The sequence below is a fragment of the Ambystoma mexicanum genome, chromosome 11 (assembly GCF_040938575.1).
Source record: "Ambystoma mexicanum isolate Mex_15411 chromosome 11, UKY_AmexF1_1, whole genome shotgun sequence".
Taxonomy (NCBI): Eukaryota; Metazoa; Chordata; class Amphibia; order Caudata; family Ambystomatidae; genus Ambystoma; species Ambystoma mexicanum.
Genome location: NC_090934.1, coordinates 1,179,587,639 through 1,179,601,281, shown reverse-complemented (window position 1 = coordinate 1,179,601,281; position 13,643 = coordinate 1,179,587,639). Strand labels below are relative to the sequence as shown.

The window sequence follows — 13,643 nt, the reverse complement described above, 5'->3', positions numbered from 1 at the left end:
AGCTACTTGTCACAAGCACACATGAGTCTTTCATGTTTCTGCAGAACGGTGCTGCCTGCCACCTGTTAACAGACACAAGCAACTACACCTCAGGAAATAGGAAGGCAGGAGGCGGGCTGGTTTATGCAAATAAAAGCATGCACTGTGTCCAACCCTTCAGGAGGTTCAGGCAGTGTGCTAGAGCCTTCTTGGTCACAAGAGGTTGGGCACTAGTGCCGGGGAGCCTGTTTAGGCTGAAAGGACTGTGTATGGGCCGGCCTGATCTCCCTGTACTCCTGCACAGGACTCACTCTAAATTACAGGGCTAAAGAGTTCTGCCAGCAAAGCCTATATACAATGGCCGTTCGTGGCCGTTCGGGGCCGTTTGGGCAGGCAGGTGGTTGGTTGGGCAGAGGGCGAGGAGGAAGAACTGTGTTCACTCCTCTGCCTGCCTTTTTACCTCTCGCTTCCCCCCACTCACTCCTCCATCTGCCTCCCACTATGTCACACTAACTTTCCACCTGACCCCCATTTCAAATAGGTCACTTCATTCCAACTAGGCCCAGTGAAAAGGACAAGACGTTGGGTTCTTTATGCATTTTTTCCAAAGACAAAATGCCGCGCTGCGCCCATTTGCAAGTCCACAAAGCTAGCACAGTCCTAAGACGGTTTTTCATTTAAGCACTGTAGTACACCTGCCAAAAGGGCAGTCAAGCATTCCAGGACCAACTGCAGACCTAGCTGGAGGACGGGAGTGTGTGGAGCAAGCTCCAACTCCATCTCCCTGTTCCAGAAATCCGTGGCCGGCAGTTATAGGAAGCGTGGAATGCAATCACATGAAAAGTAAAAACCCATTTCAGGCATGTCAGAAGTGGGATTCGAACCCACGCCTCCAGAGGAGACTGCGACCTGAACGCAGCGCCTTAGACCACTCGGCCATCCTGACTCTGCCTTAGGCGCTCGCCTGAATCGGCTTAGAGGCTATGTTGGCAAGTCTTTGACCACACTTAAATCCTCTTGGATTTCCTAAAATGTCTCCACAGTCTGCCAGGAATATACTCTCGCGCATCCCACCCACCCCTCCTAACCCACCACCCTCCCCATCCATTTTAAAAATGTCACTTCATTCCCACTAGGCCCAGTTAAAAGGACAACACATTGGGTTCTTTATGCATTTTTTCCAAAGGCAAAATGTCGCGGTGCGCCCGTTTGCATGTCCACAAGGCCGGCCCAGTCCAAAGATGGTTTTTCACTGGAGTTCACTTTCCCAAAAAAGAAGCGAGGAAATACAGGAAGCACTGGAAATCAACCATGAGGCCTGCAGTGCGTGCTCCAACTCCATCTCCCTGTTCCAGAAAGCCTTGGCCAGCAGTTATAGGACGCCTGGAATGTTACAATCAAATGAAAAGAAAAAATCTGTTACAGACATGTCAGAGGTGGGATTCGAACCCACTGCGACCTGAACGCAGCGCCTTAGACCACTCGGCCATCCTGACTCTGCCGTTTGCACCCCTCAGATGCGGCTTAGAGGCAATGTTGGAAAGTCTCAAAGACCACCCGCCTAAAATCCTCTCCTATTGCATTAAAGTCTCCAAATTCCTCCCAAAAGAATAATCACAGGCAGGGCAGCACTCATACAACGACTACTGGCACAGACGTGCAGGGTTCAATCCCTATGTACAGCAGCTACTTGTCACAAGCACACATGAGTCTTTCATGTTTCTGCAGAACGGTGCTGCCTGCCACCTGTTAACAGACACGAGCAACTACACCTCAGGAAATAGGAAGGCAGGAGGCGGGCTGGTTTATGCAAATAAAAGCATGCACTGTGTCCAACCCTTCAGGAGGTTCAGGCAGTGTGCTAGAGCCTTCTTGGTCACAAGAGGTTGGGCACTAGTGCCGGGGAGCCTGTTTAGGCTGAAAGGACTGTGTATGGGCCGGCCTGATCTCCCTGTACTCCTGCACAGGACTCACTCTAAATTACAGGGCTAAAGAGTTCTGCCAGCAAAGCCTATATACAATGGCCGTTCGTGGCCGTTTGGGCAGGCAGGTGGTTGGTTGGGCAGAGGGCGAGGAGGAAGAACTGTGTTCACTCCTCTGCCTGCCTTTTTACCTCTCGCTTCCCCCCACTCACTCCTCCATCTGCCTCCCACTATGTCACACTAACTTTCCACCTGACCCCCATTTCAAATAGGTCACTTCATTCCAACTAGGCCCAGTGAAAAGGACAAGACGTTGGGTTCTTTATGCATTTTTTCCAAAGACAAAATGCCGCGCTGCGCCCATTTGCAAGTCCACAAAGCTAGCACAGTCCTAAGACGGTTTTTCATTTAAGCACTGTAGTACACCTGCCAAAAGGGCAGTCAAGCATTCCAGGACCAACTGCAGACCTAGCTGGAGGACGGGAGTGTGTGGAGCAAGCTCCAACTCCATCTCCCTGTTCCAGAAATCCGTGGCCGGCAGTTATAGGAAGCGTGGAATGCAATCACATGAAAAGTAAAAACCCATTTCAGGCATGTCAGAAGTGGGATTCGAACCCACGCCTCCAGAGGAGACTGCGACCTGAACGCAGCGCCTTAGACCACTCGGCCATCCTGACTCTGCCTTAGGCGCTCGCCTGAATCGGCTTAGAGGCTATGTTGGCAAGTCTTTGACCACACTTAAATCCTCTTGGATTTCCTAAAATGTCTCCACAGTCTGCCAGGAATATACTCTCGCGCATCCCACCCACCCCTCCTAACCCACCACCCTCCCCATCCATTTTAAAAATGTCACTTCATTCCCACTAGGCCCAGTTAAAAGGACAACACATTGGGTTCTTTATGCATTTTTTCCAAAGGCAAAATGTCGCGGTGCGCCCGTTTGCATGTCCACAAGGCCGGCCCAGTCCAAAGATGGTTTTTCACTGGAGTTCACTTTCCCAAAAAAGAAGCGAGGAAATACAGGAAGCACTGGAAATCAACCATGAGGCCTGCAGTGCGTGCTCCAACTCCATCTCCCTGTTCCAGAAAGCCTTGGCCAGCAGTTATAGGACGCCTGGAATGTTACAATCAAATGAAAAGAAAAAATCTGTTACAGACATGTCAGAGGTGGGATTCGAACCCACGCCTCCAGCGGAGACTGCGACCTGAACGCAGCGCCTTAGACCACTCGGCCATCCTGACTCTGCCGTTTGCACCCCTCAGATGCGGCTTAGAGGCAATGTTGGAAAGTCTCAAAGACCACCCGCCTAAAATCCTCTCCTATTGCATTAAAGTCTCCAAATTCCTCCCAAAAGAATAATCACAGGCAGGGCAGCACTCATACAACGACTACTGGCACAGACGTGCAGGGTTCAATCCCTATGTACAGCAGCTACTTGTCACAAGCACACATGAGTCTTTCATGTTTCTGCAGAACGGTGCTGCCTGCCACCTGTTAACAGACACGAGCAACTACACCTCAGGAAATAGGAAGGCAGGAGGCGGGCTGGTTTATGCAAATAAAAGCATGCACTGTGTCCAACCCTTCAGGAGGTTCAGGCAGTGTGCTAGAGCCTTCTTGGTCACAAGAGGTTGGGCACTAGTGCCGGGGAGCCTGTTTAGGCTGAAAGGACTGTGTATGGGCCGGCCTGATCTCCCTGTACTCCTGCACAGGACTCACTCTAAATTACAGGGCTAAAGAGTTCTGCCAGCAAAGCCTATATACAATGGCCGTTCGTGGCCGTTCGGGGCCGTTTGGGCAGGCAGGTGGTTGGTTGGGCAGAGGGCGAGGAGGAAGAACTGTGTTCACTCCTCTGCCTGCCTTTTTACCTCTCGCTTCCCCCCACTCACTCCTCCATCTGCCTCCCACTATGTCACACTAACTTTCCACCTGACCCCCATTTCAAATAGGTCACTTCATTCCAACTAGGCCCAGTGAAAAGGACAAGACGTTGGGTTCTTTATGCATTTTTTCCAAAGACAAAATGCCGCGCTGCGCCCATTTGCAAGTCCACAAAGCTAGCACAGTCCTAAGACGGTTTTTCATTTAAGCACTGTAGTACACCTGCCAAAAGGGCAGTCAAGCATTCCAGGACCAACTGCAGACCTAGCTGGAGGACGGGAGTGTGTGGAGCAAGCTCCAACTCCATCTCCCTGTTCCAGAAATCCGTGGCCGGCAGTTATAGGAAGCGTGGAATGCAATCACATGAAAAGTAAAAACCCATTTCAGGCATGTCAGAAGTGGGATTCGAACCCACGCCTCCAGAGGAGACTGCGACCTGAACGCAGCGCCTTAGACCACTCGGCCATCCTGACTCTGCCTTTGGCGCTCGCCTGAATCGGCTTAGAGGCTATGTTGGCAAGTCTTTGACCACACTTAAATCCTCTTGGATTTCCTAAAATGTCTCCACAGTCTGCCAGGAATATACTCTCGCGCATCCCACCCACCCCTCCTAACCCACCACCCTCCCCATCCATTTTAAAAATGTCACTTCATTCCCACTAGGCCCAGTTAAAAGGACAACACATTGGGTTCTTTATGCATTTTTTCCAAAGGCAAAATGTCGCGGTGCGCCCGTTTGCATGTCCACAAGGCCGGCCCAGTCCAAAGATGGTTTTTCACTGGAGTTCACTTTCCCAAAAAAGAAGCGAGGAAATACAGGAAGCACTGGAAATCAACCATGAGGCCTGCAGTGCGTGCTCCAACTCCATCTCCCTGTTCCAGAAAGCCTTGGCCAGCAGTTATAGGACGCCTGGAATGTTACAATCAAATGAAAAGAAAAAATCTGTTACAGACATGTCAGAGGTGGGATTCGAACCCACTGCGACCTGAACGCAGCGCCTTAGACCACTCGGCCATCCTGACTCTGCCATTTGCACCCCTCAGATGCGGCTTAGAGGCAATGTTGGAAAGTCTCAAAGACCACCCGCCTAAAATCCTCTCCTATTGCATTAAAGTCTCCCAATTCCTCCCAAAAGAATAATCACAGGCAGGGCAGCACTCATACAACGACTACTGGCACAGACGTGCAGGGTTCAATCCCTATGTACAGCAGCTACTTGTCACAAGCACACATGAGTCTTTCATGTTTCTGCAGAACGGTGCTGCCTGCCACCTGTTAACAGACACAAGCAACTACACCTCAGGAAATAGGAAGGCAGGAGGCGGGCTGGTTTATGCAAATAAAAGCATGCACTGTGTCCAACCCTTCAGGAGGTTCAGGCAGTGTGCTAGAGCCTTCTTGGTCACAAGAGGTTGGGCACTAGTGCCGGGGAGCCTGTTTAGGCTGAAAGGACTGTGTATGGGCCGGCCTGATCTCCCTGTACTCCTGCACAGGACTCACTCTAAATTACAGGGCTAAAGAGTTCTGCCAGCAAAGCCTATATACAATGGCCGTTCGTGGCCGTTCGGGGCCGTTTGGGCAGGCAGGTGGTTGGTTGGGCAGAGGGCGAGGAGGAAGAACTGTGTTCACTCCTCTGCCTGCCTTTTTACCTCTCGCTTCCCCCCACTCACTCCTCCATCTGCCTCCCACTATGTCACACTAACTTTCCACCTGACCCCCATTTCAAATAGGTCACTTCATTCCAACTAGGCCCAGTGAAAAGGACAAGACGTTGGGTTCTTTATGCATTTTTTCCAAAGACAAAATGCCGCGCTGCGCCCATTTGCAAGTCCACAAAGCTAGCACAGTCCTAAGACGGTTTTTCATTTAAGCACTGTAGTACACCTGCCAAAAGGGCAGTCAAGCATTCCAGGACCAACTGCAGACCTAGCTGGAGGACGGGAGTGTGTGGAGCAAGCTCCAACTCCATCTCCCTGTTCCAGAAATCCGTGGCCGGCAGTTATAGGAAGCGTGGAATGCAATCACATGAAAAGTAAAAACCCATTTCAGGCATGTCAGAAGTGGGATTCGAACCCACGCCTCCAGAGGAGACTGCGACCTGAACGCAGCGCCTTAGACCACTCGGCCATCCTGACTCTGCCTTAGGCGCTCGCCTGAATCGGCTTAGAGGCTATGTTGGCAAGTCTTTGACCACACTTAAATCCTCTTGGATTTCCTAAAATGTCTCCACAGTCTGCCAGGAATATACTCTCGCGCATCCCACCCACCCCTCCTAACCCACCACCCTCCCCATCCATTTTAAAAATGTCACTTCATTCCCACTAGGCCCAGTTAAAAGGACAACACATTGGGTTCTTTATGCATTTTTTCCAAAGGCAAAATGTCGCGGTGCGCCCGTTTGCATGTCCACAAGGCCGGCCCAGTCCAAAGATGGTTTTTCACTGGAGTTCACTTTCCCAAAAAAGAAGCGAGGAAATACAGGAAGCACTGGAAATCAACCATGAGGCCTGCAGTGCGTGCTCCAACTCCATCTCCCTGTTCCAGAAAGCCTTGGCCAGCAGTTATAGGACGCCTGGAATGTTACAATCAAATGAAAAGAAAAAATCTGTTACAGACATGTCAGAGGTGGGATTCGAACCCACTGCGACCTGAACGCAGCGCCTTAGACCACTCGGCCATCCTGACTCTGCCGTTTGCACCCCTCAGATGCGGCTTAGAGGCAATGTTGGAAAGTCTCAAAGACCACCCGCCTAAAATCCTCTCCTATTGCATTAAAGTCTCCAAATTCCTCCCAAAAGAATAATCACAGGCAGGGCAGCACTCATACAACGACTACTGGCACAGACGTGCAGGGTTCAATCCCTATGTACAGCAGCTACTTGTCACAAGCACACATGAGTCTTTCATGTTTCTGCAGAACGGTGCTGCCTGCCACCTGTTAACAGACACGAGCAACTACACCTCAGGAAATAGGAAGGCAGGAGGCGGGCTGGTTTATGCAAATAAAAGCATGCACTGTGTCCAACCCTTCAGGAGGTTCAGGCAGTGTGCTAGAGCCTTCTTGGTCACAAGAGGTTGGGCACTAGTGCCGGGGAGCCTGTTTAGGCTGAAAGGACTGTGTATGGGCCGGCCTGATCTCCCTGTACTCCTGCACAGGACTCACTCTAAATTACAGGGCTAAAGAGTTCTGCCAGCAAAGCCTATATACAATGGCCGTTCGTGGCCGTTCGGGGCCGTTTGGGCAGGCAGGTGGTTGGTTGGGCAGAGGGCGAGGAGGAAGAACTGTGTTCACTCCTCTGCCTGCCTTTTTACCTCTCGCTTCCCCCCACTCACTCCTCCATCTGCCTCCCACTATGTCACACTAACTTTCCACCTGACCCCCATTTCAAATAGGTCACTTCATTCCAACTAGGCCCAGTGAAAAGGACAAGACGTTGGGTTCTTTATGCATTTTTTCCAAAGACAAAATGCCGCGCTGCGCCCATTTGCAAGTCCACAAAGCTAGCACAGTCCTAAGACGGTTTTTCATTTAAGCACTGTAGTACACCTGCCAAAAGGGCAGTCAAGCATTCCAGGACCAACTGCAGACCTAGCTGGAGGACGGGAGTGTGTGGAGCAAGCTCCAACTCCATCTCCCTGTTCCAGAAATCCGTGGCCGGCAGTTATAGGAAGCGTGGAATGCAATCACATGAAAAGTAAAAACCCATTTCAGGCATGTCAGAAGTGGGATTCGAACCCACGCCTCCAGAGGAGACTGCGACCTGAACGCAGCGCCTTAGACCACTCGGCCATCCTGACTCTGCCTTTGGCGCTCGCCTGAATCGGCTTAGAGGCTATGTTGGCAAGTCTTTGACCACACTTAAATCCTCTTGGATTTCCTAAAATGTCTCCACAGTCTGCCAGGAATATACTCTCGCGCATCCCACCCACCCCTCCTAACCCACCACCCTCCCCATCCATTTTAAAAATGTCACTTCATTCCCACTAGGCCCAGTTAAAAGGACAACACATTGGGTTCTTTATGCATTTTTTCCAAAGGCAAAATGTCGCGGTGCGCCCGTTTGCATGTCCACAAGGCCGGCCCAGTCCAAAGATGGTTTTTCACTGGAGTTCACTTTCCCAAAAAAGAAGCGAGGAAATACAGGAAGCACTGGAAATCAACCATGAGGCCTGCAGTGCGTGCTCCAACTCCATCTCCCTGTTCCAGAAAGCCTTGGCCAGCAGTTATAGGACGCCTGGAATGTTACAATCAAATGAAAAGAAAAAATCTGTTACAGACATGTCAGAGGTGGGATTCGAACCCACTGCGACCTGAACGCAGCGCCTTAGACCACTCGGCCATCCTGACTCTGCCATTTGCACCCCTCAGATGCGGCTTAGAGGCAATGTTGGAAAGTCTCAAAGACCACCCGCCTAAAATCCTCTCCTATTGCATTAAAGTCTCCCAATTCCTCCCAAAAGAATAATCACAGGCAGGGCAGCACTCATACAACGACTACTGGCACAGACGTGCAGGGTTCAATCCCTATGTACAGCAGCTACTTGTCACAAGCACACATGAGTCTTTCATGTTTCTGCAGAACGGTGCTGCCTGCCACCTGTTAACAGACACAAGCAACTACACCTCAGGAAATAGGAAGGCAGGAGGCGGGCTGGGTTATGCAAATAAAAGCATGCACTGTGTCCAACCCTTCAGGAGGTTCAGGCAGTGTGCTAGAGCCTTCTTGGTCACAAGAGGTTGGGCACTAGTGCCGGGGAGCCTGTTTAGGCTGAAAGGACTGTGTATGGGCCGGCCTGATCTCCCTGTACTCCTGCACAGGACTCACTCTAAATTACAGGGCTAAAGAGTTCTGCCAGCAAAGCCTATATACAATGGCCGTTCGTGGCCGTTCGGGGCCGTTTGGGCAGGCAGGTGGTTGGTTGGGCAGAGGGCGAGGAGGAAGAACTGTGTTCACTCCTCTGCCTGCCTTTTTACCTCTCGCTTCCCCCCACTCACTCCTCCATCTGCCTCCCACTATGTCACACTAACTTTCCACCTGACCCCCATTTCAAATAGGTCACTTCATTCCAACTAGGCCCAGTGAAAAGGACAAGACGTTGGGTTCTTTATGCATTTTTTCCAAAGACAAAATGCCGCGCTGCGCCCATTTGCAAGTCCACAAAGCTAGCACAGTCCTAAGACGGTTTTTCATTTAAGCACTGTAGTACACCTGCCAAAAGGGCAGTCAAGCATTCCAGGACCAACTGCAGACCTAGCTGGAGGACGGGAGTGTGTGGAGCAAGCTCCAACTCCATCTCCCTGTTCCAGAAATCCGTGGCCGGCAGTTATAGGAAGCGTGGAATGCAATCACATGAAAAGTAAAAACCCATTTCAGGCATGTCAGAAGTGGGATTCGAACCCACGCCTCCAGAGGAGACTGCGACCTGAACGCAGCGCCTTAGACCACTCGGCCATCCTGACTCTGCCTTAGGCGCTCGCCTGAATCGGCTTAGAGGCTATGTTGGCAAGTCTTTGACCACACTTAAATCCTCTTGGATTTCCTAAAATGTCTCCACAGTCTGCCAGGAATATACTCTCGCGCATCCCACCCACCCCTCCTAACCCACCACCCTCCCCATCCATTTTAAAAATGTCACTTCATTCCCACTAGGCCCAGTTAAAAGGACAACACATTGGGTTCTTTATGCATTTTTTCCAAAGGCAAAATGTCGCGGTGCGCCCGTTTGCATGTCCACAAGGCCGGCCCAGTCCAAAGATGGTTTTTCACTGGAGTTCACTTTCCCAAAAAAGAAGCGAGGAAATACAGGAAGCACTGGAAATCAACCATGAGGCCTGCAGTGCGTGCTCCAACTCCATCTCCCTGTTCCAGAAAGCCTTGGCCAGCAGTTATAGGACGCCTGGAATGTTACAATCAAATGAAAAGAAAAAATCTGTTACAGACATGTCAGAGGTGGGATTCGAACCCACTGCGACCTGAACGCAGCGCCTTAGACCACTCGGCCATCCTGACTCTGCCGTTTGCACCCCTCAGATGCGGCTTAGAGGCAATGTTGGAAAGTCTCAAAGACCACCCGCCTAAAATCCTCTCCTATTGCATTAAAGTCTCCAAATTCCTCCCAAAAGAATAATCACAGGCAGGGCAGCACTCATACAACGACTACTGGCACAGACGTGCAGGGTTCAATCCCTATGTACAGCAGCTACTTGTCACAAGCACACATGAGTCTTTCATGTTTCTGCAGAACGGTGCTGCCTGCCACCTGTTAACAGACACGAGCAACTACACCTCAGGAAATAGGAAGGCAGGAGGCGGGCTGGTTTATGCAAATAAAAGCATGCACTGTGTCCAACCCTTCAGGAGGTTCAGGCAGTGTGCTAGAGCCTTCTTGGTCACAAGAGGTTGGGCACTAGTGCCGGGGAGCCTGTTTAGGCTGAAAGGACTGTGTATGGGCCGGCCTGATCTCCCTGTACTCCTGCACAGGACTCACTCTAAATTACAGGGCTAAAGAGTTCTGCCAGCAAAGCCTATATACAATGGCCGTTCGTGGCCGTTTGGGCAGGCAGGTGGTTGGTTGGGCAGAGGGCGAGGAGGAAGAACTGTGTTCACTCCTCTGCCTGCCTTTTTACCTCTCGCTTCCCCCCACTCACTCCTCCATCTGCCTCCCACTATGTCACACTAACTTTCCACCTGACCCCCATTTCAAATAGGTCACTTCATTCCAACTAGGCCCAGTGAAAAGGACAAGACGTTGGGTTCTTTATGCATTTTTTCCAAAGACAAAATGCCGCGCTGCGCCCATTTGCAAGTCCACAAAGCTAGCACAGTCCTAAGACGGTTTTTCATTTAAGCACTGTAGTACACCTGCCAAAAGGGCAGTCAAGCATTCCAGGACCAACTGCAGACCTAGCTGGAGGACGGGAGTGTGTGGAGCAAGCTCCAACTCCATCTCCCTGTTCCAGAAATCCGTGGCCGGCAGTTATAGGAAGCGTGGAATGCAATCACATGAAAAGTAAAAACCCATTTCAGGCATGTCAGAAGTGGGATTCGAACCCACGCCTCCAGAGGAGACTGCGACCTGAACGCAGCGCCTTAGACCACTCGGCCATCCTGACTCTGCCTTAGGCGCTCGCCTGAATCGGCTTAGAGGCTATGTTGGCAAGTCTTTGACCACACTTAAATCCTCTTGGATTTCCTAAAATGTCTCCACAGTCTGCCAGGAATATACTCTCGCGCATCCCACCCACCCCTCCTAACCCACCACCCTCCCCATCCATTTTAAAAATGTCACTTCATTCCCACTAGGCCCAGTTAAAAGGACAACACATTGGGTTCTTTATGCATTTTTTCCAAAGGCAAAATGTCGCGGTGCGCCCGTTTGCATGTCCACAAGGCCGGCCCAGTCCAAAGATGGTTTTTCACTGGAGTTCACTTTCCCAAAAAAGAAGCGAGGAAATACAGGAAGCACTGGAAATCAACCATGAGGCCTGCAGTGCGTGCTCCAACTCCATCTCCCTGTTCCAGAAAGCCTTGGCCAGCAGTTATAGGACGCCTGGAATGTTACAATCAAATGAAAAGAAAAAATCTGTTACAGACATGTCAGAGGTGGGATTCGAACCCACGCCTCCAGCGGAGACTGCGACCTGAACGCAGCGCCTTAGACCACTCGGCCATCCTGACTCTGCCGTTTGCACCCCTCAGATGCGGCTTAGAGGCAATGTTGGAAAGTCTCAAAGACCACCCGCCTAAAATCCTCTCCTATTGCATTAAAGTCTCCAAATTCCTCCCAAAAGAATAATCACAGGCAGGGCAGCACTCATACAACGACTACTGGCACAGACGTGCAGGGTTCAATCCCTATGTACAGCAGCTACTTGTCACAAGCACACATGAGTCTTTCATGTTTCTGCAGAACGGTGCTGCCTGCCACCTGTTAACAGACACGAGCAACTACACCTCAGGAAATAGGAAGGCAGGAGGCGGGCTGGTTTATGCAAATAAAAGCATGCACTGTGTCCAACCCTTCAGGAGGTTCAGGCAGTGTGCTAGAGCCTTCTTGGTCACAAGAGGTTGGGCACTAGTGCCGGGGAGCCTGTTTAGGCTGAAAGGACTGTGTATGGGCCGGCCTGATCTCCCTGTACTCCTGCACAGGACTCACTCTAAATTACAGGGCTAAAGAGTTCTGCCAGCAAAGCCTATATACAATGGCCGTTCGTGGCCGTTCGGGGCCGTTTGGGCAGGCAGGTGGTTGGTTGGGCAGAGGGCGAGGAGGAAGAACTGTGTTCACTCCTCTGCCTGCCTTTTTACCTCTCGCTTCCCCCCACTCACTCCTCCATCTGCCTCCCACTATGTCACACTAACTTTCCACCTGACCCCCATTTCAAATAGGTCACTTCATTCCAACTAGGCCCAGTGAAAAGGACAAGACGTTGGGTTCTTTATGCATTTTTTCCAAAGACAAAATGCCGCGCTGCGCCCATTTGCAAGTCCACAAAGCTAGCACAGTCCTAAGACGGTTTTTCATTTAAGCACTGTAGTACACCTGCCAAAAGGGCAGTCAAGCATTCCAGGACCAACTGCAGACCTAGCTGGAGGACGGGAGTGTGTGGAGCAAGCTCCAACTCCATCTCCCTGTTCCAGAAATCCGTGGCCGGCAGTTATAGGAAGCGTGGAATGCAATCACATGAAAAGTAAAAACCCATTTCAGGCATGTCAGAAGTGGGATTCGAACCCACGCCTCCAGAGGAGACTGCGACCTGAACGCAGCGCCTTAGACCACTCGGCCATCCTGACTCTGCCTTTGGCGCTCGCCTGAATCGGCTTAGAGGCTATGTTGGCAAGTCTTTGACCACACTTAAATCCTCTTGGATTTCCTAAAATGTCTCCACAGTCTGCCAGGAATATACTCTCGCGCATCCCACCCACCCCTCCTAACCCACCACCCTCCCCATCCATTTTAAAAATGTCACTTCATTCCCACTAGGCCCAGTTAAAAGGACAACACATTGGGTTCTTTATGCATTTTTTCCAAAGGCAAAATGTCGCGGTGCGCCCGTTTGCATGTCCACAAGGCCGGCCCAGTCCAAAGATGGTTTTTCACTGGAGTTCACTTTCCCAAAAAAGAAGCGAGGAAATACAGGAAGCACTGGAAATCAACCATGAGGCCTGCAGTGCGTGCTCCAACTCCATCTCCCTGTTCCAGAAAGCCTTGGCCAGCAGTTATAGGACGCCTGGAATGTTACAATCAAATGAAAAGAAAAAATCTGTTACAGACATGTCAGAGGTGGGATTCGAACCCACTGCGACCTGAACGCAGCGCCTTAGACCACTCGGCCATCCTGACTCTGCCGTTTGCACCCCTCAGATGCGGCTTAGAGGCAATGTTGGAAAGTCTCAAAGACCACCCGCCTAAAATCCTCTCCTATTGCATTAAAGTCTCCAAATTCCTCCCAAAAGAATAATCACAGGCAGGGCAGCACTCATACAACGACTACTGGCACAGACGTGCAGGGTTCAATCCCTATGTACAGCAGCTACTTGTCACAAGCACACATGAGTCTTTCATGTTTCTGCAGAACGGTGCTGCCTGCCACCTGTTAACAGACACGAGCAACTACACCTCAGGAAATAGGAAGGCAGGAGGCGGGCTGGTTTATGCAAATAAAAGCATGCACTGTGTCCAACCCTTCAGGAGGTTCAGGCAGTGTGCTAGAGCCTTCTTGGTCACAAGAGGTTGGGCACTAGTGCCGGGGAGCCTGTTTAGGCTGAAAGGACTGTGTATGGGCCGGCCTGATCTCCCTGTACTCCTGCACAGGACTCACTCTAAATTACAGGGCTAAAGAGTTCTGCCAGCAAAGCCT

The 13,643-nt window shown here is 50.9% G+C and overlaps 10 non-coding genes across 10 annotated transcripts; all 10 read right to left on the bottom strand.

Annotated features, from left to right (window-relative positions):
- Nucleotides 1-842: 842 nt before the first annotated feature.
- Nucleotides 843-925, bottom strand: TRNAL-CAG (transfer RNA leucine (anticodon CAG)). Its single transcript has one exon. It is a non-coding gene; the product is annotated as a tRNA-Leu (tRNA).
- Nucleotides 926-2,495: 1,570 nt separating this feature from the next.
- On the bottom strand, nucleotides 2,496-2,578 carry TRNAL-CAG (transfer RNA leucine (anticodon CAG)). Its single transcript has one exon. It is a non-coding gene; the product is annotated as a tRNA-Leu (tRNA).
- Nucleotides 2,579-3,060: 482 nt separating this feature from the next.
- Nucleotides 3,061-3,143, bottom strand: TRNAL-CAG (transfer RNA leucine (anticodon CAG)). The gene has a single exon. It is a non-coding gene; the product is annotated as a tRNA-Leu (tRNA).
- Nucleotides 3,144-4,173: 1,030 nt separating this feature from the next.
- TRNAL-CAG (transfer RNA leucine (anticodon CAG)) lies at nucleotides 4,174-4,256 on the bottom strand. Its single transcript has one exon. It is a non-coding gene; the product is annotated as a tRNA-Leu (tRNA).
- A 1,580-nt stretch (nucleotides 4,257-5,836) lies between these two features.
- TRNAL-CAG (transfer RNA leucine (anticodon CAG)) lies at nucleotides 5,837-5,919 on the bottom strand. The gene has a single exon. It is a non-coding gene; the product is annotated as a tRNA-Leu (tRNA).
- Nucleotides 5,920-7,499: 1,580 nt separating this feature from the next.
- On the bottom strand, nucleotides 7,500-7,582 carry TRNAL-CAG (transfer RNA leucine (anticodon CAG)). Its single transcript has one exon. It is a non-coding gene; the product is annotated as a tRNA-Leu (tRNA).
- Nucleotides 7,583-9,162: 1,580 nt separating this feature from the next.
- Nucleotides 9,163-9,245, bottom strand: TRNAL-CAG (transfer RNA leucine (anticodon CAG)). Its single transcript has one exon. It is a non-coding gene; the product is annotated as a tRNA-Leu (tRNA).
- A 1,570-nt stretch (nucleotides 9,246-10,815) lies between these two features.
- TRNAL-CAG (transfer RNA leucine (anticodon CAG)) lies at nucleotides 10,816-10,898 on the bottom strand. Its single transcript has one exon. It is a non-coding gene; the product is annotated as a tRNA-Leu (tRNA).
- A 482-nt stretch (nucleotides 10,899-11,380) lies between these two features.
- Nucleotides 11,381-11,463, bottom strand: TRNAL-CAG (transfer RNA leucine (anticodon CAG)). The gene has a single exon. It is a non-coding gene; the product is annotated as a tRNA-Leu (tRNA).
- A 1,030-nt stretch (nucleotides 11,464-12,493) lies between these two features.
- On the bottom strand, nucleotides 12,494-12,576 carry TRNAL-CAG (transfer RNA leucine (anticodon CAG)). Its single transcript has one exon. It is a non-coding gene; the product is annotated as a tRNA-Leu (tRNA).
- Between the last annotated feature and the right edge of the window lie 1,067 nt (nucleotides 12,577-13,643).